Raw genomic sequence first — 26,580 nt, 5'->3', positions numbered from 1 at the left:
AATGTTGCTGTCTTTATTGGTATAAGGCGTGATCCTATTCAACTTGCAGGGTGGTTGTGAAACCACTTTGTAAATACAGGGTCTGATCACTGTCACCCAGATATTGGCATCTGATGGTCCATAGCCATGCTGTCGCTGGACTTCTGGTAACACCTGGAGACGTTTTGGTTGTCACAAAATGGAGACGATGCTACCAACATCTAGTGGGTAGAGGCCAGGGATGTGACTAAACATCCTGTAATTCACAGACAGCGCCCCCCTCCCCCAGCAAAGAAGAATCCAGCCTCAAATGTCAACAGTGGAGCTCACTTTTGATCAATATCACCATCAAGAGACAGTGTCTACAGCTAACATTTATTCAAGGGGCCATGTTTATGTGACCAAAGAAGTAGTTACCCATGAGTTACAAGTCCAGATCACACCCTCTAAGTGTCCCGGGCTGCATCAGCCTGATACCAAACTTTCCAATTAAAACAGAAATTTGATTAGTTATCCAATTACTAAGGCGCATGAAGTAAGATAATTTGCTGGAAATAGCACGGTAACCCACAGGTGCGACAGTGAAGGGGAAGTAAACAGAAATTACCTTCTCAGGCTAAGAGCCGACGTCTGGGTCTGCTACGAGGCTGGGAGGGCACAGCCATCTGCTGAAAGGGGTCCTCATGGACCTGTTTTGTCGAGAGTCTACAGTTTTGAACACGGTTTGTCTGGCGCCCTTCACAAGCACTACATTAACTTGAGTTCATTTGAAATTCATCATTTCCAAAGAGATACAAGACACTGGAGGTTTCTTTTCCAGGATTTTAAATGTCAGGCATCCAAAATGTGCTGTGGAGACACAGCATCTGGAAGATGATGTTTTTTGAAATTTATCTACAAACAGGAGCAGCTCCCCAAGCTAGGCTTTTTCAGAAAAAAAAAAAAAAAAAAAAAGCATCCCTCAGAGCACACAGGGCCAAAACCTTGATGGGCTTCCCTCTTCGAAAAATAGAAGAGTTCTAGTTTAAAGTTCAAGCTTAAAAGGAAGCCTTTGCTTGAGGACTGACCTCTCAAAACTACAAGAGCAGCCAATGTGCAGCAGAAGTCCTCACTAAAAGAGGAATTTTCCTCCCAAGCTCAAGAAGAAATTACATGCCAGGCTCCAGCCACACCTGCCTCCATACTATTCCTCCAACACGCCAGGTACACTTCTAACTCAGGGCAGATGCATTGGCTTTTCCTTCTAGAGTGTTTCTCCCCTGGATTACCACTTGGTTGTCCCTCCCATAGCCCTTTATAGCTTTGCTCCCTTCTCAATAAGGCCTGCCCTGACCCCACTCCTTAATACCAGTCTGTCCCTCCCAGATCCCCCATTACCCTGCTCTGATATTTTGTGACATACATTCAATTCCATATTTGTTATGTTTGTCATTTATTGTCTTTTCCTCCTTGAAGAAGGTAAGTTCTAGGAAGGCGGGGCTTACTGTATTCACTGGGATCCCAAATGTCTACAACAGTGCTCAGGAATTTACTGGACATCTTTGTGCTCAGTGTGAAACAGCACAGCTGAAACTGATTTTGCTTCCTTAAAAGGGGTTGTTGATGAATCAAACCTTGAGTTAGTTTACAGAGACAGCACTGCACATGGGCAAGACAGGAACCCGTCTCCAGGATGAGCCCGGAACCAAGAATCTTCAGTCTACGGAACGCGAAGAATAGAAGTGATGCCACAGGAGCCCTCTAGCAAGTGAGAAGTACTTGAATAAGGAAACGCTGGCTTCCAGCAGCTGTTATCATATATGGGTGGATTCTGAGACTAGCCAGTCAGTTTATTCCCCTGACCCCTTAAATTTCGCTCAGAACCCAGGATCGAGGATTCAGATTTGAGCCCTGCCTCCCGTCTCTTTGCCAGCTGACCTCACAATAAAGCACTTTCTTTTCTCAAAAGATGCTTCTGTGGGCATCAGGCAGTGAGCCCTTTCTTGGTAGGAGATGTGAAACTCACAGCTGGAGGAAGAAGACAGCATAAGCTCCTGCTGCCCTGTTTAAGGAAACTACAAGCCAAATGAATGAAGGAATGTGTCCAGTGTGCTTAGACCAGCCCGAGATGGTTTCTGTTGCTTGCAACCAAAAGGCCCCTAACCGGTAAGACCCAACTGTCTGCGCTGGTTCTCATGGAATGCTGCGAGAATTTGGCGAGGGGTGAACATGAATGCCGGCCAAGCCTTCGTGGATGAACCATGGATTCTCAGGCCACGCAGCAGCTTGCAGAAGCACCAGTCTCTTGTTGAATGCTTGAATTCCCTTCCCCACTTCACCACTGAATACTGATCAGCTCACATGATCTGCTCTTATGAACCTACTCCAGGACTCCTCTGCCCCTGGAGCCATCAGATATATCCGGATTGGAAATGCAGAATTCCAGGTGAAGATTGGTCATCACCACCCTGGAGCTACATGATGTGCCCCAGGAATGCAGCCCTGCTGGCAGCCTCATGCCCCACTCACCAGCCCTGAGAAGATCTGCCCAGGACCAGTAGAAGGAGTCCTTAAACAGAGCAGACAGATGATACCATTTCCTTTGAGGAAAATAGCAGAGGCACAGGAATGAGCTCAGAGCCAGGGTTGATATTAGGCACCAGGGTTCTACCCACAAGGCTAGCACAGCAGCAGCAGGACAACAGACATCAGGAGAACTGAGACCACAGACCTGAAGCCAGAGCTGCTCTGGAGCAGCTGTGAGGTCTCAGGCAAGTGCTTTCAGCTTTCTGAGCCTCAGTCCCCTCCCTCGTGACATGGGAAGAATAACTGCAGTGACCTCATCGATTTTGTAGGGTTTAAATGAGATAATACATGCAGAGCAAGGAGCTCAGAGCAAGCACTGCCTCTGATCAACTACTACTATTATTACCACGGCGGGGGATCCACAGTAGGAAGGCCCAGAGATAAAAGTGAAGTTTTAGGAAAAATCATCAGACAAGTATAAACGAAGAATCGAGGAAGAGATGCCAGATGGGAAGCTGTTGGAGCAATTGAGATGCAAGTTAATGAAGATAGTCATGGACGGGAAAAGGGATGCCAAAAGGACAGTGGGTGACAAATTAGATGTTGAAGATGAGGGAAAGGGCAGAACTGAAGAAACAGCAAATTCAAGAGTCCTTCCCTCCCTCCTGTTCCAAAAGCATATTAGCCTATTATGTCATTGTCACTATAGTCTGGCTCCTTTAAAAGGTGAGCTTGTTAAAGAAGGAAGCTACGTTGTCAGTGGTCATATTCCTCAATGCACCAAATGGTACCTAGCAACTAGCAGATGCTCAATAAATGTTGTTGAGTAGATTTATGAATGATTTGTGTGTGTTTATGGATATAGATATAAATATATACATGTATATAGATATTCATATATATATGTATGTATGTATATGTATATGTATATAATGCCTGTATACATACACACAGACCCATATATTAATATACATATTTAACAGTTGTATATAGATATAAAAATATATTTAACTTTCAAAAGGATTTGAAGCTGTTTGCAAGAAAAAATATACACATGGACTAGGACAAAAATTAAGAGAGTATAAAGTTTCTGCCTTTAGGAAAAAGTAATGTGCCAGGAAGCTCCTTTCATCAGTGACAACATGTAATTGTGAGCTCCCTGCTGGCCAAGGTGATAAAGGAAACCCGCTGTATCACTAATCCCCGTAGCCCCACCAATAAGCCTACAAATTAATCTGGAAGAACAAACATGACCTTGAAAATGTCTCAGAATGCATTTAACTCAGCTCTTCAAAACACAGTGAGCTATGTCATCCACAACAGTTTCCAAAAAAAAAAAAAAAAGTTCTGTAATTGGATTTTTTTATATCAAAATCTTCTTTAAAACTCAAGGGTATAACATGAAATGAAATGAAAGCTCAGCATAGGCACTTTTTTCCCCCAATCATGGTATTTTGAAAAATCATGAACTGGACACATTTCTTGTTTCTACCACTGATTATGACTTGGAGGTCCCGGTCACAGGCCATCCTCCCACCGACTGCCAGCTGGTAACACGCATCCATAGAAAACTACTTCTGGAGAACGTCTCCCACCCTCCATTTTCCATTTGCCTGGAGTCAACTTTTAACTACTAGAGCTCACAGCACATCACATGGGAAAAATAGGCAATTTAGCAGGTACCGGTGTGTCCACGTGTGCAGGATAAGATACGTCAGGAGTTGAGTAAAACAAACATTTGATAAGATCTGCCACTGACCTTCCATTGCTTTGTGGAATTCTTTTGTTGCCTCAGTCAGTCAACAAACCACTGATCTCTGGTGAGGTGGCACTGCCAGCCGGGTGCTGAGTGCTCAGAAGGACCTCCATTCCCTCAGCTTGCTGACAGTCTAGACCAGGACGGGCAGAACCTACGGGTACAGGGGTTACAACAGCGAGACAGGCAAAGCCCTGTGGGCTCTATTAGGAGGAGCACGATGACCTCCCACAAGCCACCCATCTTCCTGCGGATGCTGTCAATGAACATCAGGGTGGTTCCTACCTGCAGGCTCACCCACTGACAGCGGCAATGTCTCCCTGGAGGATGGAACACCACGGTGTGTGGCATAATTAAAAGAAACGACAAAAAAGACTTGCCCCCCACCCTTGAAAATCAGAAACTCAGACAGCGTAAATAATGACAAGGAGTGTCTTTCAGGCAGCAGTGACAAGTAGGGACGTTATGCTCCTGACAAAGGAAGAGCACAATGGCAAGCTCTTGCATGAATAGGGACCACGTCTGTCTTCCTTGCACGGCACGCCATAGGCTGCCAAGTACCTGTGGGTGCTTAATAAATGCCTTTGATGGATGATGAATGCCGTCATTATTACATCTGCCATTATATCTTTTAGTGAATGCACCTTCTTTATCAATCTTTATAACCACGATCTCAACGGTATTAATTCAGCCGTCTCCCATACCAAGTGCTTTTCTAAATTCCAGTCCTCAAACCTTGTCAAAAAACAATGCATTTGATTTTTGCCATGTCACATGCCAGTTTCAAAGAAAATTTAACTTATAGGCTACCTTCTCAAATGGTTACAGCATAATGTGACTCCTAGAGAACAGAAAAGACTTCCTTTCCAGTTTCTGGTCTATAGTAATACTTTAATTTTTCACATGATACTGAAGACTCCTTTCAAAATGCTCTTTGAGATTAGCAATATGTGATTTTTGAAAACAAAAAGCCATTGTTTCTTGAAGTACTTACTTAGAAAGTAAATGCTCGAAGATTGCTTGTGAGCGACAACCATCTCTGATTTATTTTTTTTAACAGTCGCAGCTTAAATCAGGGTGGGCACAAAACCAAAAAACACCCTGATGTCTTTTCATAAACCTTATTCCGCTGGTCATTTTGAACTCGAGTTACCTCCTTGGGCTTCAACGTCAAGCTGAGGACCCTTCTCTGCCCAAATAATCTCTTCCTCTTCTGACACTATAAGATCTGTTATTTCCAGCACTCTTTTGACAAAATACATGAAAACTCTTCACTCCCTGTATCCGTTCCTCCCTCCTCACTGCATCCTCATCCGTCCCTCCCTCCCTTCTTTCCCCAAACAAGGAGGCTACTGACTGTGTAAACAGATATCAGGCTCAAAGTTCACTGCTATGAATGGGAATCTGACAATCCTGCTGGCAGAGGGAAAACTGACCATCAGCGACAAAGTGGCATCCCACACAAGGAAGGCCATCGAAGCAGGCTGAGCAGGGTGCTGAGGAACTCAGAGCCGGGAGTCACGAGTCTGTGGGAAAACTCGGGGAGAAGAGGCATTTCGAGGCAGCTGGAGGATGCTATGATTATTTCACAGGCAGAGGTGGGCGGGAGTGCTGGGGGGGGAATGCATCCTAGGCAAAGAGAAAAGCCTTGTTAAAGGTGTGGAGACAAAACAGTGCCCTCGGGAAGAGCAAGCAGCCCAGCTGGCTCCAGTGACAGATGGCCCAACGTGGAATTTGGTCAGGGGATGAAGGGGTTACATCCCAGGCTAAGCATCTGGATGATACGTGCTCCAAACTCATACACTGAGTGGCTCATAGCAGGTGATCACTGTTCAAGGCACTGGGGAGTCATCAAATGTATTTAAGCCGCACCCAGGCACAATTGGGGCAGATCCAGGCATTATGGGGCCAGAAGCTTAAAGTAGTTTAAGGGGGGGCTCCTTAAGAAAATGAACTTAAAAAATATGACCCTGTGAACACATGAAAGGAGTCCATGCAAGTGAGTGGCTCTCTGGCTTAAATTTCTTCAGCTTCCTTGGCCTTTGGGCATGCTTAATTCTGCCCAGCAATAAGAAAAGTCAGGCGAGAGTGAGCATGGATTAGAAAGGGGACCAGATCGCTGCCTAGAAGCATATAGTTATTTCTCTCTTGTGCCATCATCTGATGGGCAGAGTGCTTGTTTATCACCCCGACTCTATGGTTAACTATATGGAAGTGTTGATACCCCGTTTTTAATCCACTGCAGAACCGAGCACAATGCCTTGCACGGAGTAAGTGCTACAGTAATGCTGAGTAATTGGTTAATGATGACAGTGGACATTTGGTATCTCCATGAACAAACTCTGCCTCTCTCATGTTTTTCTGAAAAGAGTAACTGAGCACATATTATGAGCCAAGTACTGGGAATACAGCATCCACTACGTATCCAGAAAATGGGAATAAATACAAAGGTGCCTCTCACATCCCCTGAGAAGCTCACAGCCCATAAGAAAGAAAGTCAATGCCTTAATAATACTGAATATTTACTGAGTGCCTGCTGCAAGGTAACGTGGTTTGAATAACATAGCTCGTTTAATCCTATCAATCCGAGAGTCAGGCAATATTATTACTCCCGTGACACACATGAGGTCACGTGGCAAGAGAGTGTGGGGAGAGTCAAAACGTGAACCCAGGAAGTCTGCTTTGAGAGTCCACAATTATAACCACGCACACCTGACAACCAGAATTTAACAGAAACATAAAAGCATGGTAGCAGCAGAGGGCAATACATGCTTGGACAGAGAAAGGTACACAGGGAGTACAGGAGGACGTGGCCAACCCTTGGAAGTCAGAGATGGCTGCAAAGAGGAAGGCTTGAGTTGAATCAAAGAATCAACAGTATATATAAAATAGATAAACAACAGGGACCTACTGTAGAGCTCAGGGAACTACACTTAATATTTTGTAATAACCTATAAGGGAAAAGAATCTGAAAAGGAAATATATATATATCATATTTATATACTATATATATATTTTTATATATATTTATAACTGATCCCTTTGCCATATACCTGAAACTAACACAGCATTGTAAATCAACTATACTTCAATTAAAAAATTATTAAAAAATCAATAAAAATATATATACATAAAAAAGAATCAACAGGAGTTCACCAAGCAGACGAAGAGAAGGGAAAAGCATTGCCAAGAGAAGGAACAGCAGGTGCAAAAGGAGAGTTCTGAACACCCATGACCTGTAGTTTCAAGCTATGGCAAAGCCACCTAGATAGGCCCTCACTTGTACCCATGAAGGAGAACACACACGGCACAGCACAGGACGTTTTCGGAGCAAATCCTCAAGGCTGTAATTCATAGCTGCAACGGGTAACCGTGGCAATGAGGAAAGGAACAGGGTAGATGATTCCGTTGAGTGTAATTCTTCAGCAGCCCAAATGAGGCTAACAAAAGAGAAATTAAACACAATGCTGGGTCATGGCACATTGACACACGTGTCAACTTAGAATTTCAAATAAAATTAGAAGCTCCTTCTAATAATTATATAGGATGGCAAATAAGGTCCAGGGCAAGCACATGTGGTCAGAAATGACTAATCGTATTTTACAAAAATGCATCCGGGGCTGACCCTTCTCAGGATAACACTGCAGGGAAGTCAGACAGGAGGAAAGGTTACCAGCAGTTAATGTTAAATAGTAATCCATCCGCTACATGCCCCCACCCACTCCTCCATATTCATAGGAAACTACAGTCCATCCATAGTCATTACTGTCCGCAGAGTTTTAAAGTAGCCAAGGCAAGCTTGGAAGATTTCAGTTCTACTAAGAGTGCTTCCAGGGATGAATGCCTAGGCTTCCCCCACCAACTTCAAAATTAAACTCATAAAGGGAAATGGCAAGTGCTTGGGCCTGGGACAAGGTGGGACAAGTCCGATTTTCCTTAAAACAGCAAGATGTGCCTCCCTGGATTGGGTACTGACTGGGTGCCAGGCACTGTGCCCAAGAGGTTCCAAGTGAGGGCTCTGGGCTTGGATGGCCTGGGTAGAAACCCAGCTCTACTGCTTCCTCAGGGGGCACACTACATCCCTGCTCTCTGCCCCATCAATAGTGAAGAACAAATCTGACTCCATAGTAAATCTGTTTCTTTTACTTTAACCTTTGTATTCTATTGCTTTCCTTCCAGTTAAGAATGTTGCCTATAGCCTGAAATATACAGGATAGCCCATTCTCAAGGCTCTGACCTTTAAGGGTACAACACTTTTCCATTCATAGAGAGATAAAAAGTTGCAGAACCGAGAACGGCATTTGTCTTGGAGGTTTACAGGAACATCCTGACCTGACCTACTTGGAAGCTGCAAGAACAAAGGATTCTGACACCAAGAAGTTTGCAACAACAAACCATGCCCCTCTGTCACCTGGCCTTTAAAAACGTTTTGCTGAAACCCTGCAGCGAGCTTGGGGTTTTTGGGGCACAAGCCACCCATCTCCTTGCCTGGCCCTGCAATAAACCTTTGTCTCCTCCAAACTCTGACATTTTGGCTGGTTTGGCTGAACTTGTGCTTGGTAACAGTTCTCCTGTGTCCACTGGCCATAATAACAGTACCTACCTAAAGTGAGGTCAGCCACATGGCCATGGCTTTGTTCCCATGCTTCGCAGGGCAGCAGAATGATGCTCCATAAGCTTTCCCTGTGATTCTTGTCTCTGGGGCTCCCAAGGCATGACACAGGTGCCATCAGCCCTGCTTTTGAAACCAGAAAAGGATCAGTAATCTGCTTATGGGGGCTCAGGTGGCCAACAGCGGCAGGTGAGCCTGTTACTCCCACTGCTCCACGCCTCCCAGCTTTAGTCTTGGAAGCTTGGGGAATGGAGGTATGGGGAAGGGTTCAAGGGTTTGGTAAATCTTCAACCTGTTCAAGGGTTCGGGAAATCTTCCTCTGAGGCCTCGGACTTCCTTCTAGAAGGAGCTTCTGCAAAGAACGGAACAGTTAAAACTCTTCCAAGAACAGAGTTAGCTGCAAACATCCCCTCTGCCAGGCACCAGTGGGTTTCAGCTTTTCCTTTTTCACTGATTTAGGCTAATCAGTGAGATCCCTTCATCTTCCCACGTTTACTGTGCACCCACATTCCTAACAGCTGTCCCCATCCATATCACCGAAAATCAGGTGATTTTGAGATTTTCAAAGTGCTTACAAATATGTAATCATTTCCCATCCTCACAACGACCCCATAGCCAATTTCACAGAAAAAGAAACCGAGACAAGAAATTTTAAGGAATTTGCCTAAAAAGTCACACTGCAGTGGGAGAATATCAACCCAGAATTCTTGACCAGGGAGAAGGTGAGTTTCTACCTGCTGCATGGGGGGCCCGGGGGTTTGGGGAAGCTTCTATGGAGGGATTAGTGGGGGCAATGGTCCAGGTTGAACTAGGGTAGAGTCCCTTAAAGCTCTTTGCACCATATTTTATGTAAGGATCCCAAGGGCCCACTGTCTGCTTGGCTGTGATGTCTGGTCTTGTGGGCAAGTAGGAGGTACTCCCCGAAAGTGGGAAAGGCTAATTCCGAAATCAAAGAAAACTATCAGGGACTCCAGGACTCGATACGGAGACGAGGGCTTTGTGCTGACACGGGGTTGCAGGTATAGAAACATACGTATATTAAAGACAACAGAAACAAAGCCATGGCTAAGCATGGTGGAGCGGTGTGCTGGGGACCCAGGACACTGACTTTTCTTTCCAAGTGGTGTTTAACAGGGCGAGGTAGGTCCGGGGCAAGAACTCTCCCCTAACCCCACCCGCCCTCCCCAGATTTAGACAAACGAGAGAGGCCTGAGTTCGCTTTACCCTGAAATGAAACCCACCCTAGCGCAAACTGGGAGAGGAGACACCGATTGCCCCGAGATCCGCAGAGGCGGCGGCTCTGGCAGATCTTGAGCCGGAGACCCAGCTTCCTGCAGCCTCCAGAGATGCCCGGCGCATCTCGGCGGCACCCAGACCCCTTGGCGCTTCGGCCGCGCCCGCAACCGCCCACGCTCGCCTGCTCCCGGCCGGGTGCCTGAGATTCGGCGGAGACTAGAGGCGCACAAGGCGGAAAGGTAGATTCGAAAAGGAAACGTGAGAAGAGTGAAAATGTCTAGCAAATTCAGTTAAACACACGAGAGACTGAAAACACCGCGCCCAGAGGCCAAAAATGGAATTCCCACTTGGACCCCGCTGCGCCCCCAGCGGGCCTGCTGTTCCTGGAGCCACCTGCGGGTGTTCTGGTGGCAGGGATCCCAGGGCAGACCTGCGCCCGCGCCCACCCTACTCCCCCTCAACTCCGGGTCTGGAGACAACGATTGTCGTGGCGGGGAGAACCGATCTTGTCAAGTTAGGCTGCTCTTTAGAAAGAGACGAAAAAAAAAAATAAGTCATAGTTGGAAAGTTATCCAGTCGGGCGGATTTCGGAACGGGCCCTTCCTCCCCGCCCCAAGGCCCCAAGCAGCCGGCCCGAGCGCACGGCGTGGTGGGCAGGCTCTCGGCGGTGGCCCCGCGCTGGCCTTTGCTGTCACCCCAACCGCAGGGCGCCCTGGCGCAGGTTCGAGTTTGCAAACCGACCGGGGGTGAGGGGGCTTCTCTGGGGGTCACTGCTCTCATTGCTCCTCCGGCAGAGTCTCGACAAGGAGCCCCGAAACCTGGAGGGCCTGAGCGGGGTGCCGGGCTACCGCGTTTTTACGCTCCGGGGAGAGCGCGCCACCCCTGCGCAGGCCAGGCGATCCGGACCCCGCAGGACTGATCCAGGCGGCCTGGCCTCCCTTGGCTTTTTTTTTTTTTTTTTTTTTAATCATTGTTGTTATGCCCTTCGCAGCCACGAAGTGAAATGAAAAGACCGAGCCGGGCTCTGGTCACGTCACCAACCTTTCCACCTCCTCCCCAGGAGACCAGGAAACGCTGCCTGCTCCAGACTCTCCGCTTTTGCCCAGTCTTCCTTTTCCCCCTGGATTTCAGGATTGCAAGGGCAGAGACTTTCCTGAGGGTCACCAACAGATGGCTAGAGGCACTGGCTCCTAAAGCAGATCGCCACCCGTCCAGTTCCGGTGTCACCGTACCCTCCCTTTCGCGCAGGGCGGTGGTGCGTCCTCCCATGACTCGCGTGCGCACTGCCCCGTGCCGCATCGCTTCCTGCGAGTTCCCCAGCCCCGCAGACACGGGCAGACCAGTGGCTTCCGGCTGTCCCTGAGCATTTTGTCTAGGACGGATGCGGGACAGCTTATGAAGAGACATAAAAACGACACTTTGATTTACAAATAGATTCATCAAACTGTAAGATCTTGAATTTTTTTTTTGAGGGCCTTGGTTTTTTGTTTTTTTTTAATGAGAGAATGCCAAACAGGTAACTCAAATAATAAAATAATCTTCTTACACAAATAGTACAATGGAATAAAAGTGTACAGCTGACAAAGTAATTAAAAGAGTTATAATAAGTAAATAGTTGTGTATTTCAGGCAGATGACTGCAGTTTGAGACACAATATACCATGTGGTGAGCAGTGCCTTTTCATCTTGACAGTGATGGTATGTCCCCATTTGGTGAGACAATCAAAAGTCTATATTGAGAACTTTGGTGAATAGGAAGCCTGGAAAAATTGGCCCTCCTGATCTCCCAGTTCCCCTTCACCTGCCCTGGGAAAAATGTGAGGTCAGAATTCAACCTCTTTATTTACAAAATGGGTAAATTGGGGTCCAGAGAGATATATGGTCTTGCCCAAGGCTGGTGAAGTAGTGACTAAGCCAGGCTTGACCTAGCTCTCCATGCTAATGGGCACAGCACCTAAAACACAATACCCTACCTGTGAGATTCCTGGTCCAATTCTACAGATGAGAAAACTGAGGCTGGGAGAGACTAAGTGACCACATCAAGCACTCCTGCTAGGAATGGCAGAACCGTGACACTACAGCTAATGCTACCCTCTTCTGCCCCATGTATAGGTCTGAGGAACGCCACACCCCAATTGTTCCCATCATTAGACTTGGGCTGCTCTTCCATTTTGCTGTGACTCTGTCCAGATTGCTGAACCCCACCTCCATTCCTATGGAATCTAAAAGTGGATTTTCTGAAACTTTGATGAAGTGCTGTGGGATTTTGTCTTATTGCTACCTCATCTCTGTAAATGAAAAACAGCTCCAGAGCAAGGGATCCTGTGAGAAGCATCTTGGCCCGATAGGGGTTAAGCCCACAGGTGTGCTGGCCTGGCATCAAAAAGCAAAGCCACGATTCTGAATCCTCAGTTTTATTGTTTAAGATGTTCAAGTTCACAGCTTCCTGCATGGAAGTCTCTTCATTTTCTTGGAGCCGAGCTTAAGTAAATGCCTCTAAAAACTTGGCCTGCCACTATCCTTAGCTGTTAATTAAGCTTTGAAAATTTTACATTACGTTTACAGTGCGCTGTGTGAATTGCAAAATAAATTAGAAGCCGCTGCAAAGAAATTGAAATTTTCAATAAATGGAACAAAAACCAGGGGAGAGTCTCTTCTTAGATAATAAACGCACACTGATATTTCTTTCTAAGGGGGTAAAATGGACTTTTGAAAAAGTAAACCTTTACTTCTAAAAGGTAAAACATAATACCTAAGGGTTCATAGTTTTCCCCTTGCATGGCAGTCTGAGCTGAATAATTCTGTGAAGACAAGGTAGTGAAGAACAAATAAGGAGAGAGTACGTAGAAGTGTAAGAAAGGTCATATAGGAAACTAAAAACACAGACAGCATAAATCACTCATACAGTTAAAAGCAACAACAGAAAACAAAATTATAATATGGCTTAACTCGAGTTTGAAAGCAGATTCTAGGTAAATTTTATAATTGCTTTTGATTTTTTAAGCAACCTGTACTAAATTCGGGAGACCAAAAATAGATTTAAAAGAAGGACGTAAACAAAACCTCGCACAAGGAGAAACAGATGATGTTTTGCAAACCTCTAGCCTAGAAGGTACCCTTAAAATATATTCTTTAGAACATTACTACTCAGTTTTAAAAATGAAATATGTGTGCTTTTTTCCTTCTGTAGATTTCACGTTTGGGAAAAAAAGAGGATTTGGAAGGGCTGGAAAATTGACCGTAAAAATGATTATTGTAAAACAGAGCAGATATGTAAGCTTTTATGAACAGAAGAAGGAAACCTTCGGTTTAAATCAGATAAATTCATTACCAAAAAATCCTGCCAATTATTCACAGCAATTCAACTCTTGAAATTTTTAGAGAATAAAGAGTAATCTTCAATCTACTTTCTTGAAATATTTGATAATTTGTTTTAAAATTAAGGCTCCACCTCTCAAAACAGATGCAAAAGTGATATAAATTTTAATCATCCTGGCAGTCCAGTTAGACTGTTTCACCATGTTCTATTACAAAAGCTCTGAGTGAAGAAAAAATAGAGAAAAGAAAGAGGAAAGAAATTAAAGGGGGAGTGTCTTCTAAAATACCAGTTTAGATCTGCATTAATACAGTAAATTTCCAGAATATCTTCATATAAATGGTTGTTAACAATATAAATTACCTAATTCCGCCTCCTCAAAAAAAAAATCCTATTGTATTTCCTAATTTTAAAAAATCTGGCATTTTGAAACTTTTCTAAGAATTTTAAGCAAGAAGATATATATGATGAAGAATCTGACATGTAACTGTACAGTAACTGGTCATTTTGAAGCCCATTCCTGTGTCTACCCCACACCAAAAACTTTAAGTTAATGGAAATGGAGGAGATAGAGGTCTGGCCATATGCTGGGCTTTGTGAATAGAAAGTAAAGTAATTATAATGCTTGCTTGTTTGCTTCCTTCCTTCCTTTTTTTCTTTCTTTTTTTTTTTTTTTTTTTTTAAATCCCATTTATTTGAGAGATGGCATAGGATAAGTGGCAAAGAGCAGTATTTAAAGCCAAAAGCCTTACATCGGCTCTCAGGTCCCAGCTGGGTGATCTTTGTCTAGTTGCTGAATCTCACTGAAGACTTGGTGTCCTCATATAGCCATGGATATGGATTTGAAAAGAATAAAGACAAAGATAGAGGTATATAGATATAAGTATAGATTTAGGTATAGATACTGGAAAAAGAAGTATGGAAATATGGACATAGAGATACAGAAAAGAGAGAAATATAGCTGTGGAAATGATGTAGATGTGGAAATAGATGCCAATTTATTAGAGATAATATGGTGCTGATAATAATGATAGTTTTCTTGCCTACTTTGAAGGCTCAATGGTGAACAGAAGAAAGAATGTACGCTATTGTCTTTTTGTAAATTGGAAGTGTGAGAAGTATAACATCACCTCCATTTGAACGGTGCCTACTGCTTTTTCAATGAATGTAGCAATTTGAATATGATGTGAGTAAGAGGGTTTGCGGGGGGGCGGGGGGAAGTATCATACTTGGGGTTTGCCCCTGCATTTATTCTTCTACGTATGTTCATTCCACAGCCACTTCTTTGAGTGCTTTGTAGGTAGAGAGTGCTTTACTTGACCTGCTTTTAAGCATAATTTCTAATGATCAGATCAGCCACTAGCATCCATTAAGTACCTTTCCTTTTCTTTTTATTGGAGTATAATTGCTTTACAATGTTGTGTTAGTTTCTGCTGTACAACAAAGTGAATCAGCTATACGTACCCCTCCCTCTTGGACCTCCCCCGCCCATCCCACCCCTCTAGGTCATCACAGAGCACCGAGTTGAGCTCCCTGTGCTATACAGCATGTTCCCATTAGCTATCTGTTTTACACATGGTAGCGTATTTATGTCAAACCTAATCTCCCAATTCATCCCACGTCCCCTTCCCCCCTTGTGTCCACACATCTGTTCTCTACGTCTGCGTCTCTATTCGTGCCCTGAAAATAGGTTCATCTGTACTATTTTTCTAGATTCCACATATATGCATTAATATACAGTATTTGTTTTTCTCTTTCTGACTTACTTCACTCTGTATGACAGACTCTAGATGTCCATCCACATCTCTGCAAGAGACCCAGTTTCATTTCTTTTATGGCTGAGTAATATTCCATTGTATGTACGTACCACATCTTCTTTATCCATTCATCCGTCGATGGACATTTTCCTTAGCCAGACGGTACAGACTACACACGGCCTCACGCCCAGTAACCACTCACTGTCTCGGTGCTACAATAGACGGCCTTTGATCCGTTTGGGTGATGCAGAAACTGAGGCACAGACAGCAGGCATGGAGTCCCCCATCTGGTCAGGGGACTCTGGACACAAGCTCAGTCCTCAGCAGCCTGTGACCTCCATGACTTTTAAGGAAATGAATACAAAGCAAAAAGATTGGGTGCCTTGTTTTGTCTGCAGGCAGGCATTTCTCCAGACAGGGATAAAGACACTGCCAGCAATCCCAAGACTTTGATATTTCCCTGGCAGAGGTAATGATGGAGGGCCTTCAGGTCAGGGATGTTCCAGCAACTGCATTATTCCAAGTATGAACACCCATGAGCACAGTCAAGGGGGAAACAGCTGTGTGCAGCAGACTCATTTACAGTGCCAGACAGGGCGGCTACATCACCTGCCCTGCTTTTTCTCTAACAGAAGAAGAAATTGAGACCCAGAGACATTGAGTTGCCAGGGTCACAGAGCAGGCAAGTGTAGAAGACAGGATGTGCACTGTGAATTATGGCCTCAGGGCTGAGGTCAATGCTAGCACATTTTTCTGAGCACAGGTGAAAGTTGGAAGGGTGGAGGAAAGTTCGATTTTGCTTAGATTAGAATCATGAGTGGCCTAGCAGGGAGAAATCCTGCCCCCCAAAGCTTCTTGGCCTCTGATTTCACAGGTGCCCTCACTGGGGAACGGAAATATCACGTGTGCTCTGATTTCCTTGCTAGTGAGTTAAAGGATGCTCACGTCTCCGTCCTGGGCCATCCAGAAGCACCCACAGAAATCTGCCTGCTCTGCTAACAGTGCAGCCCCACTGGGTTTGTTTGTCACATGGGCTTTGCAGCTCCCAGTTCTTTGTGTCCCCAGGTAGCTGTATATTTTCTGAAGTTCTGTGTTCGCGGTGCCTTCCTGCAGCACAGATTATTACAGACCAACTCCAACCAGTGGCTCTCTGTCCAGGTTTTGCCCCACACAGAAATATGTGTGACCCTGTGACTTGGGCCTTTTGGCCTTTGACGATGCACAGCCTTGAATTTTTAGAGAGAGTAAGAAATATTCCTAATTCTTCATTAGCAGGGAGAGACTGAGTGAAAATCTCCTCCTTTTTTTTTTTTTTTTTTTTGACCTCACCGCAGGGCCTGCGGAACTTCCCCGACCAGGGACCGAACCTGCGCCCCCTGCAGTGAAAGCACTGTCTTAACCACTGGACCACCAGGGAAGTCCTTGACACCTTTTTATTATCATTATTAGTTTGCCATGACTTTATTTCCACCTCCAAGACTATTTGGACTCACCCACCAACACTCTGAATGTCAGCACTTGCTCCAACAAAATAAGTAGAACAAGCTTTGGACTAGAAGTTAAGGAACATAGATCTGGCCCAACCTGTGAGTCACTTGAGTAGGACACTTACCCTCATTTTCCTCAACTGTGAAGTGGGACTGAAACACTTGCCCTGCTTCGATTCACAGCAGGGTGTATGATGGTGAAGATGAAGATGTTTGCTAGCATCTACTGGGTGATTATTTTGCACTAACTCAATCTTTGCACATTTACACATCATTCCCACCATTACCCTGTGAGTAGGACTTTTGTGATTCCCCACCTCACAGAATAAGAAACAGAGGCCCAGAGAGATTCCTCACCCAAGTCACAGAGCTAGTAAAGGGCAAAGCCAAAGACTTGATTCTTTGTGGGTTGGTTTTGAAAACACATGCAAAAATGCTTTGACAAGGTTGAAGAAAATGCATCCAAATGTTAGAGTTATAAAACACGTTAAGCATTTTTGTTGCTGTATTAATTTATGACACTTTAGTGGGATCTGAAGAGTTAATCCTAGTTTTGTCTCAATTTACTATCCTGGGCCTTGTGAACTAGAAATCTTTGAGGTCCCTTCACCTCTGAAATTCTAAGCTTTTTATGTAATAAAAGGCTGCTTTGGGTCCCAACCCCAGGGAGTAGAGCAGGATGAAGGTTTGGGGGAAACAGAAATTCTCCTTCAGACCCCAAGTGAACGAGTTAAGGAACTGATGCTCCTAACCCAGCTTCCAAAAATGCCATTCTCACTCCCAACTCCTGAAGCAGCACAGATCCTTGGGCTGTGACCTTGGGCAGGGAGGCATCACCTCTCACCCCTTTGACCCAGGCCCCCCATCTCTACCGTGGATCTAAAATTGCCCATCGTGCTAGCCTCCCTGGATTGGATGAAGGACCCAGTGAGTAGCGGATGGCAAAGGACTCCCCAAACCAGAGAGCACACACACTACTTGAGAGGTTCAAATGTTCTGTGCTTGTTCTCGACCTCCCCTTGGGATTTCTTCCCATTTCCGTGGTCCTTTCTTTAGTTCTCTCTGGATTTCTTTTTGAAGAAATCCACGTTTGGACTGTGGATTTTTTTTTTTACGCCCCTTCATCCTCACTTTCTGTTAATGTGGGTCGTTCTTAAAACTGAGTTCCACCCCTGCTTTTCCCACTCAGCATCCCCAATCCCCAGTGCCTCCAGGGCCCAGCACCTTTCAGAAAAGACCTAGAATCAGAGAAGCCCCACAATAGGAGAGCACAAGCTTTCTTTCAGGAGCTAGTTTTGTAGTCCTGATTATATTTCTACTGTGTTTCTGAAAAAAAAAAACCCGAAAACAAAAACAAAAGACCCAGCATTATCAGTCATCTGCGCAGGGAAGGAAAAGAAACAAAACAACAATCCGAATGTCTATCGCTTTCAGGTTTTAGGGTAATAGTGGCTTTTACCTTCTTATTTTGATGCATTACCTTTGCAAAAGCATAAATCTGTCATTTTGGCACTAACTTCTATCATATGCATGTTAATAAGAATAATAATGACAACATCAGTGGTGCGGGATTTTATAACTGAGTTATTTTCCTTAAGTGCCTGGGCAGAGTTGACTAGAAAGGAGCACAAATACTGTAAAAAATGTTTCCTCGGAGATGCATTTCCCAACTTTACAAGCATTGTTTTTAGGTAGAAAGGGAGTTTGCTTAACAGAACTTATCTTTTCTAAACTCAGAATTGTCCCTGCTAATAAAAGGGTCCTGTATCCCCCTTCCCTGGTAGCCTTTATGAAGCCAAGAATGGGCTGCTTGGGTTTCTTCTCCAAAAGTCATCAGCCACCCCCTGAGTACAAGTCACATTTTAGGAAATATGCCTATTTCTTTTGTATTTAAAATACGGATAAGGTGCCTATGATGTGCCCAGCACCAGGCTAAGATTTAGGGGTGCAGAGCTTCTGCATCTGATGTGTTATGGGATGAAATAATCCCCAGAGTATTTCTCTATTGAAATTTGTTTTATAATATGTGCAAAAGTCTTTTTCTCGGGGCAATAAAATAATGTTTCGTTAATGATAGAGATAAATTAATGTGTGTGATCCCAGTAATTTTCACTTTAAACATTAGGCCTTCTCTTGCTGAACATTTTCACAGCAAGTTGATCACAATTTGACATGCATACAATTTAGGAAGATTGATTCATTATACAATTGAAAAAATTCTTGAATTGCTATTGTCAAATAATGATTGTTCAGCTAAGGAGTTTTGATGTTCTGAAAGTAGCCTTATAAATCTACCCTACTGAATAAACTTGCAAAAATTTCAAAGCAAAATAAAAGTGATGCTTGTGATGGAGCGTTAATACACGCTCATTGTGCAAGTGACATCAAACGCTGATGCTACTCATCCATAAATACCAAATAATATTCATTGATTTGTTTTTTTTTTTTTCTATGAAGGAGTTGTGAAGGGATAGTGTCAGGTTGAAAAATTAACATTTATTGAATGTCTTCTAAGACGCTTTCACACTCATTAGCCACCTAAACGGAAGATACTCACATCACTACATAGGGATGTAGAGGAACGAACCTTTAACTCAGAGAGGTTAAACTACTTATCTGCCGTCATACAGCATGAAGCGGCTGAGTTACTCATCACGACCCTAATCAGCCTGACCCCAAAGCCCGTATTTATCCTCCTCTCTACACCCCATGCTGCTATAAAACTACCCCAAATGAACTTTTTTATTTTTCTGGTTATGAAAATAAATGCAGAAGCATCAGAAAAAATTGAAAGACAAAATTAGTCAAAAGGCAAAAGTTCATCCATAAACCAAACACCCATAAAGAGTCAATTCTCTTTCCAGCCTTTCTTCTGTGTTTCGTTATCATCGTGATCACGCTGTATCGGAGGACGAGGAATGGGTCCATGCACGAAACCTCAGGACAACTAGAAATGTACATTGTCTATGATTTTTCAGTGAAGAATTCAACATGCCGATTTTTTTTTTTTTTTTTTTTTTGCGGTACGCGGGCCTCTCACTGTTGTGGCCTCTCCCGTTGCGGAGCAACAGGCTCCAGACGCAGAGGCTCAGTGGCCGTGGCTCACGGGCCCAGCCGCTCCGCGGCATGTGGGATCTTCCCGGACCGGGGCACGAACCCGTGTCCCCTGCATCGGCAGGCGGACTCTCAACCACTGCGCCACCAGGGAAGCCCAACAGCATGCCGATTTTTAAATCTCCCGACCAGGGACTTCCCTGGCGGTCCAGTGGTTGAGACTCCATGCTTCCACTGCAGGGTGCACGGGGTTCGATCCTTAGTCAGGGAACTAAGATCCCACATGCTGCACAGTGCGGCCAAAAAAAAAAAAAAAAAAAATCTCCCCACTAAACTGGGCAGCAGGGTCTAGAGCCCATCTGAAATCCTAAACCAGGTGGGGTCCAAAAGGCAGAAGCAGCTCCAACTTCATGGCCTGGGCCGTGAGGTCTGGGTCCCTCTCCTGTTCATCCTATTCTATTTTTCACTGAGCTCCACCTACACCCCTCATACTTCCCTGACAATCCCCTGCCTTTTCTCCCCCAAACACAATGGAAAGTTAATTGAATGTTTTAGACCTTGGCAATATCAAAGAAATGAAAAGAACGTAGGTTTCAACCATATTTCAATAATAAGTGCATTAATTTTTACCTTTTAACTGACACTTGTACTAATTTCCTTAAATACTCTCTCTGCTTCTTTTTTGATCTGTCTGGCTTTGTTGGACTGATGATGAAGGCTTACTTCAAATGCAAAAAGATTAGCTCTCTTTTCCTTAATAGCACAATTACAGATTGTGTGATGTCTCCATCATGAAAGCGAGCGGGGACAGACTTTTAAAGTCACACGAGTTTATTACAAAAGTGGCGGTAAAAATTTTAATTACTGTACTCTACAAAAGATAGCAAAATTGCTCTGTCTACTGGCATTTAGGAATTGTTGTGGGGAAAATGGGAGAAGAGCGTTTAGTAGGGTTTTCCCCCGTTTAATTTGACTTGGGTCATTGTTTTAATAATGTGATACATTTTTAACCTGGAGCCCCAATTCCAGAGACCCTAAGTATATGAGAGTCTGGGAGAATGCAGAATAACTTTCTCCACGTAATATTCAAAATGAACTAGAAATGATAGCTCTTAAGTACTATTTGTGGCTTGCTACTTAAAGACCAGGAAAAACAAAGAATAAACTCCTTTAATTTTGTCAAAAGCGTACAATGTTTAAATTCAGCAGTGACTACAGTTCAAAAGACCAGATGTTCTTGTGTATTTATATAATTATTTTGCACAATATTTTACTACTGGCAAAAAAAAAAATATTCCAAACATATTGTTGTATTTGGAATTTCTGTGCTTGACAAAAAAGCTAGAGATTGCATTCTATTCAATTAATTCTAATTTTATTATAGCCAAAAAGAGAGAGAGAGAAGAAATAGACCATCATATTAGTCTTATACTAAATTAAGTCCGAGAATAAGAAGCAACTTTGATCCGAGAATAAAAAGCCTCAAGTCTAATGCATTCAGGTTCACAGGGGAGAAGCTGAAGCCGTTTGACCCATTGTCAGTCTCTTTTAAGATGAGCATTTGTTAAATTCTAATGAAAAATGTTGCACTTAAGCTCTGGCTAAGAGACAATTAGTACTTCCCCCAATCCTGCCAAGACTCAAAAAAAAAAAAAAACAGAATTTAAAAAGTAAAAGAAAAAAAACACGAGGAATAAGCACTTTTAAAATAATCTTCTGGAAGATGCTATATTGTGATAAAATTAGATGCTTGAAACCAAATTACCTAAAACTAAGGAGCATCTGATTTATATTATATATGAATACTCAGGTGGGAATTTACATGGGTTCCCCTAATGAAGGACTCTTCTGACAGTAAATTTATTATTTAAAAAAAAAAAAAAGCCTTCTCAATGAAAGCTACTCACCTAAAAGGAACGATTCTGGAATATCATCGTAGAATGAGTGTTCTATCATATAATGCAGTTATAATCCAATTTAGATTCTTACATTTCTAGCTTTCTAACTCTGTGTTCACATAGATGATGAGTGTGAAAAATGTTATGGGCAGGTGGGAATGATCAAAACAAATATCACATCGTGGAAAGGGAGTAAACCTTCTCTCATTTACTGTTACCCTGATTTAGTGACTATTTTTTTTCCTCATAGAGAAAAGAGAGAAGAAAGAAAGAGAAAGGGAGAAAAGAAGAAGGAGAATAGAGAGAAAAGGAAGGAAGAGAGGGAGGGAGGAAGGGAATGAAAGAGAAAAAACAAGAAAGAAAGAAAAGAAAGAGAAAAAAGGAGGGAAAGAAGGAAGGAAGGAAAGAAGGGAGGGAAGAAGGAAGGAAATGAAAAAAAGAGAGGAGAGAGAGAAAACAAGAAAGAGAAGAGAGAGAGAAGGAGGGAAAGAAGGAAGGAAGGAAAGAAAGAAATAAAACTTTACTTAAAAGCTTTGAGAGGCTCAGAGAACCTGTTTGGTTGAGAGAGCAAAAAAAAAAAGAGATTGTGTAGCACCCTGTAGCTCAGATGCGATTGTTCCATCTGAAGTAGTGAACGGGTGGGGACACTAGTTTGGACACTGGAGAGAGCTTTTTTTGGAGGAAGTTAGCATTTTGGCCTTCAGACTGGCGAATTGGACTAAACCCCTTTGTCAACCGTACTGAACGATGTTCAGAACAGGATTTTTCTCTTTGCCATTTTGGCTCTTAGGTGCTGGTCTCACTTACCCTCAGTATTACATGGAGACCGTTGACGTCATAACACTCTGACACTTCTCATTGCAGTTCGCCAGTGTTTAAATATGCATTGAGGGTGAAAGTAGTGGGTAACCATGGAGCAGGGTTTGTGCTTACATTCATCATTTAGGTGATTAAATTAAGAAGTTTTAAAATAATGTGTATGTTTTTAAAAACTCAATCAGCATAGAAGGCCACAGTTCCCACAACTTCTTGTTGCCTTATACATAAGGGTGGTGTATTGTAGGACCATCCCCCCAGGAAGACTGGGATTTTGTTACCCTTCCTCATGGCTGTCTCCTAGATGCTGGCCACAGAGGAGGCTCACTGAGTAATTAGTGATTCAACACATACCTACACTGCAGAGAAAGAGATGGCATAGATATCACCCTATCTGGAAAAATCATCCCCTAAAAATGCTGTGCCTATAACGTAAGACAACCCCCTCCCTGGGATAGGTGAAAGAAAGTTCCCTTGGAGAGCCTTTCAGCATTTCATTACAGTGGAGAATAGCTGGCCTTCTTCCCTGGCCTCAGAAAGTCTCGCACAGATGCCCCAGAGACAGGGTAACCCTGAAAGCATCTTGCTGAACCTGGACCCTCCCTGGCGCCCCCTCTCCTGGATTAATAACCGTGGCTGCGCCTGTTCCCACGCCCGCACTCTTCCGTTAGCCATTTGTGCTTGGTGGGGAAAGATGGGGAGGCAGGTGACTTACTCCTTGCCAAAATAGCGAATGTGTGACACCGCAAGAAAGACACCCTCAGGAGCAGTTGCTAGTTTATTTTAAGTGCCCCCTGAGTTTTTAATTTATCTAGAAAAATAAATAGATAAATCCGAGGCGCTCCCTGACAACCCAGCCCAGTGCTGAGTCTGCCGGTGGCGCTGAAGTTTTCCGGGTGACAGCAACTACCGCCAGCGAGAGGTGTCACAGTGTTCAGCCAACAAAGCAGGGCGAGCGCTGACTATTCCCGGTTGCATTAGAATAGGATCTATCACATTTGTGTAGCGCTGACCTTTCCTTTCCCGAAATTGGCTGGTGACACACACGCTAATTTTTTTTTTTCTTTCCTCTTCCGATCGTCTGAGATTCCAAACAGTACTGCAGGCTTCTCCAAGCCTGGATTCAAGTTTAGAATGCAATCTATCTAGTTTAGAAATTCATTATCCAAAGTGAGGAGCCCGGCAAACATGATAGTTTCATAACTATGCAGATTTTGTTTATTTAAACATTTTTTTATTACACTTCGTGTTTTCCTAAATTGGGTCATCCTTTTAATATAATTGGAATCTGATGTGTGTGTCCTGTTTTCCTTAAAAGCCATCTGGTTCATTTTTGACTTTCAGAAACCAAATTATTTGTGGTAATATCAGGCCTCGCTCACTGTTCCTTTTGAACCAACTCACAGTTTCGGGGTGTCAGACCAAGGAAGCCCAAGGCCATTTTGGGAGGGCTCCCTGCGGCCCACTCTCATAAAGAGTTTCCAACCTGGACAGCTAAGAGGGGACCTACACCGTGAAAATCTATGGGAAACCTAAGAAAGCAGCATTCAACTGAAGAGAATAAACAGTCCATTGGGCACCTTCTTAGATGGAAGCCAAACGACTAACAATTACCAAGGTGGCTAAGAACACGAAATGTGGCTGCAATATTTTGATCTCTCACCAGATGGCGAGCTCCCTGAGGGTAGGAGCCTGAGGCTCTGCAGATCCTCTGCTCCATCTTTCATAGGACTGGGCACCTAATAGCTGCTGAGGATGTATTTGTTGAGTGATGGGGATCCCAGAAACCCAAAGTATAATAAAGGAGTGTGGTGTATTAGCTATCTGTTGACACATAACAAATTACTCCAAAACTTAGTGATGAAAAACAGAACATAGTTTTTGTTTTGTTTGGTTTGTTTTTTTTGCAGTACGTGGGCCTCTCACTGTTGTGGCCTCTCCCGTTGCGGAGCACAGGCTCCGGACGCGCAGGCTCAGCGGCCATGGCTCACGGGCCCAGCCGCTCCGCGGCATGTGGGATCTTCCCGGACCGGGGCACGAACCCGTGTCCCCTGCATCGGCAGGTGGACTCTCCACCACGGCGCCACCAGGGAAGCCCAGAACATATTTATTTTTTATCCCACAGTTTCTATGGAGCCAGGAATCCAGACATGGCTTAGCTGGGTCTCTCAGCCCAGGTTTTCTACAAAGGCAGTCAAGGTGTCTGAAGGCTTAACCTGGGCAGGATCTTCCAAGTTCTCAGTTCCTTGCTGGGTGTTGAACTGGGAGCCTCCCTCAGTTCCTGGCCAGGTGGGCCCTTCCACAGGGCAGCTCCCAATATGGCAACTGGCTTCATCTTAGCCAGCCAGTGGAGGCAAGGGACATGCCAGCAAGATGAAGTCGCAGTCCTCTACAACCTGATCTCAGACATAACATCCCATCCCTCTGCTGTCCTCTGCTGGTAAGGAGAGCATCACAAGGTCCAGCCCACACTGGAGGGGAGGGGATTACACAAGGGCATGAGTCACAGGGAGTCCTGCCAAGCTGCTGGTCTACCATATGTGTGTAGATATCAGTGCTATAGGTCAGGTTTAAATAACAAATCCAACAAGGCAGCCGAGCCTATATTTGAAATAAAAAATTAAAATGTAATGACTTCATTTTTTAAAGTTGTACCGCCTACTAAATGCTCCTTGGTATCATTCCCCTACTCATTTATTGAGGGATATGGTGGAGAATAAGACCAACATTTCTTCCAAAGTTTACCCATAAGTTTTTTAAAGTTACAAATGTAATTTGTGTATCATTCCTTTGACCAACAGACCTATATTCAAGTCACCCTAAAGCAGAGGAGAATTCCACGTTAGTTAACTGCCACTGGCTGTGTTCTGGGGTGACTTAGGTCAGACCCCGCTCTGCAGGCTGACTCATCACCTGTCTAGGAGCAAGTGTCATACACTCATCCTCAGTGTGCTCACTTGGAACTGAGTATAACATGCACCACCCTTAAAGGGCAGTTGTCAGAATGGTATGAGCCAAAAGAGTGTTTCTAAAACTGTAGGTCACAACTCCTATGTGAATCTGAAATCAGTTTAGCGCAAGTGTCTGCAAACTCTTTCTTAAAGGGCTCGATAGTACTTATTTAGGCTTGGCGGGTATAATGGTGTCTGTCGCAACTCTGCTCGTGACGTGCAAAAGCCGTCACAGAGAACGCATGCATGAATGGGTGTGGCTGTGTCCCCATAAAACTTTACTAACAAAAACAGGAGTCAGGCTGGATTTGCCCCAGGGCCATGAGTTGCCGATCCCTCATTCAGCGGGTGACAACTAGCATTTTAAAAAATTAAATAGAATGGAAATATCAATGTGCATTTCACATAGGACCCATGAGTATAGTTTTTAAAGTTTTGGTTTCGGCAGCAGTAGAGATATAGATACGGCTGTGGCGATACACACACGTATCACTTCCTGGGTTGAAATGTAAAACATGTTTATTTCTGCAGTGTGATTTTAAAAAAAGAACAAGGAAGCCACTAAGTGAATGCATGTGATGTACTTGGTAAGGCACCTGGCCCATAGCACACGCTGAATAAATGTGAGTCACCATTAAAATGCTATGCTGTGTATCCAGAAAAGATGGAAACTAATTCGAAAAGATCCATGCATCCCAATGTTCATAGCAGCACTGTTTGCAATAGCCAGGACATGGAAGCAACCTAAATACCCATCGACAGATGAATGGATAAAGAAGATGTGGTACATATATACAATGGAATATTACTCAGCCATAAGAAGGAATGAAATTGTGCCATTTGCAGAGATGTGGTTGGAACTAGAGACTGTCATACAGAGTGAAGTAAGTCAGACAAAGACAAATATCATATGATATCACTTATATGTGGAATCTAATAAAAAATGCTACAAGTGAATTTATTTACAAAAGAGAAATAGACTCACAGACATAGAGAACAAATTTACGGTCAACAAAGGAAAAGTGGGGGTGATAAATTAGGAGTTTGGGATTAACAAATGCACACTATTATTTATAAAATAGATAAACAAGAAGGTCCTACTGTATAGCACAGGGAACTATATTCAATATCTTATAATAACTTATAATGGAAAAGAATCTGAAAAAGAATATATATATTTACATATATATGTACACATAACTGAATCACTTTGC

This window comes from Delphinapterus leucas, chromosome 2, assembly GCF_059928025.1.
Source record: "Delphinapterus leucas isolate spDelLeu-1000000601 "Yukka" chromosome 2, BTC_Dleu_Yukka2, whole genome shotgun sequence".
Lineage (NCBI taxonomy): Eukaryota > Metazoa > Chordata > Mammalia > Artiodactyla > Monodontidae > Delphinapterus > Delphinapterus leucas.
This window is presented reverse-complemented; position numbering follows the sequence as displayed.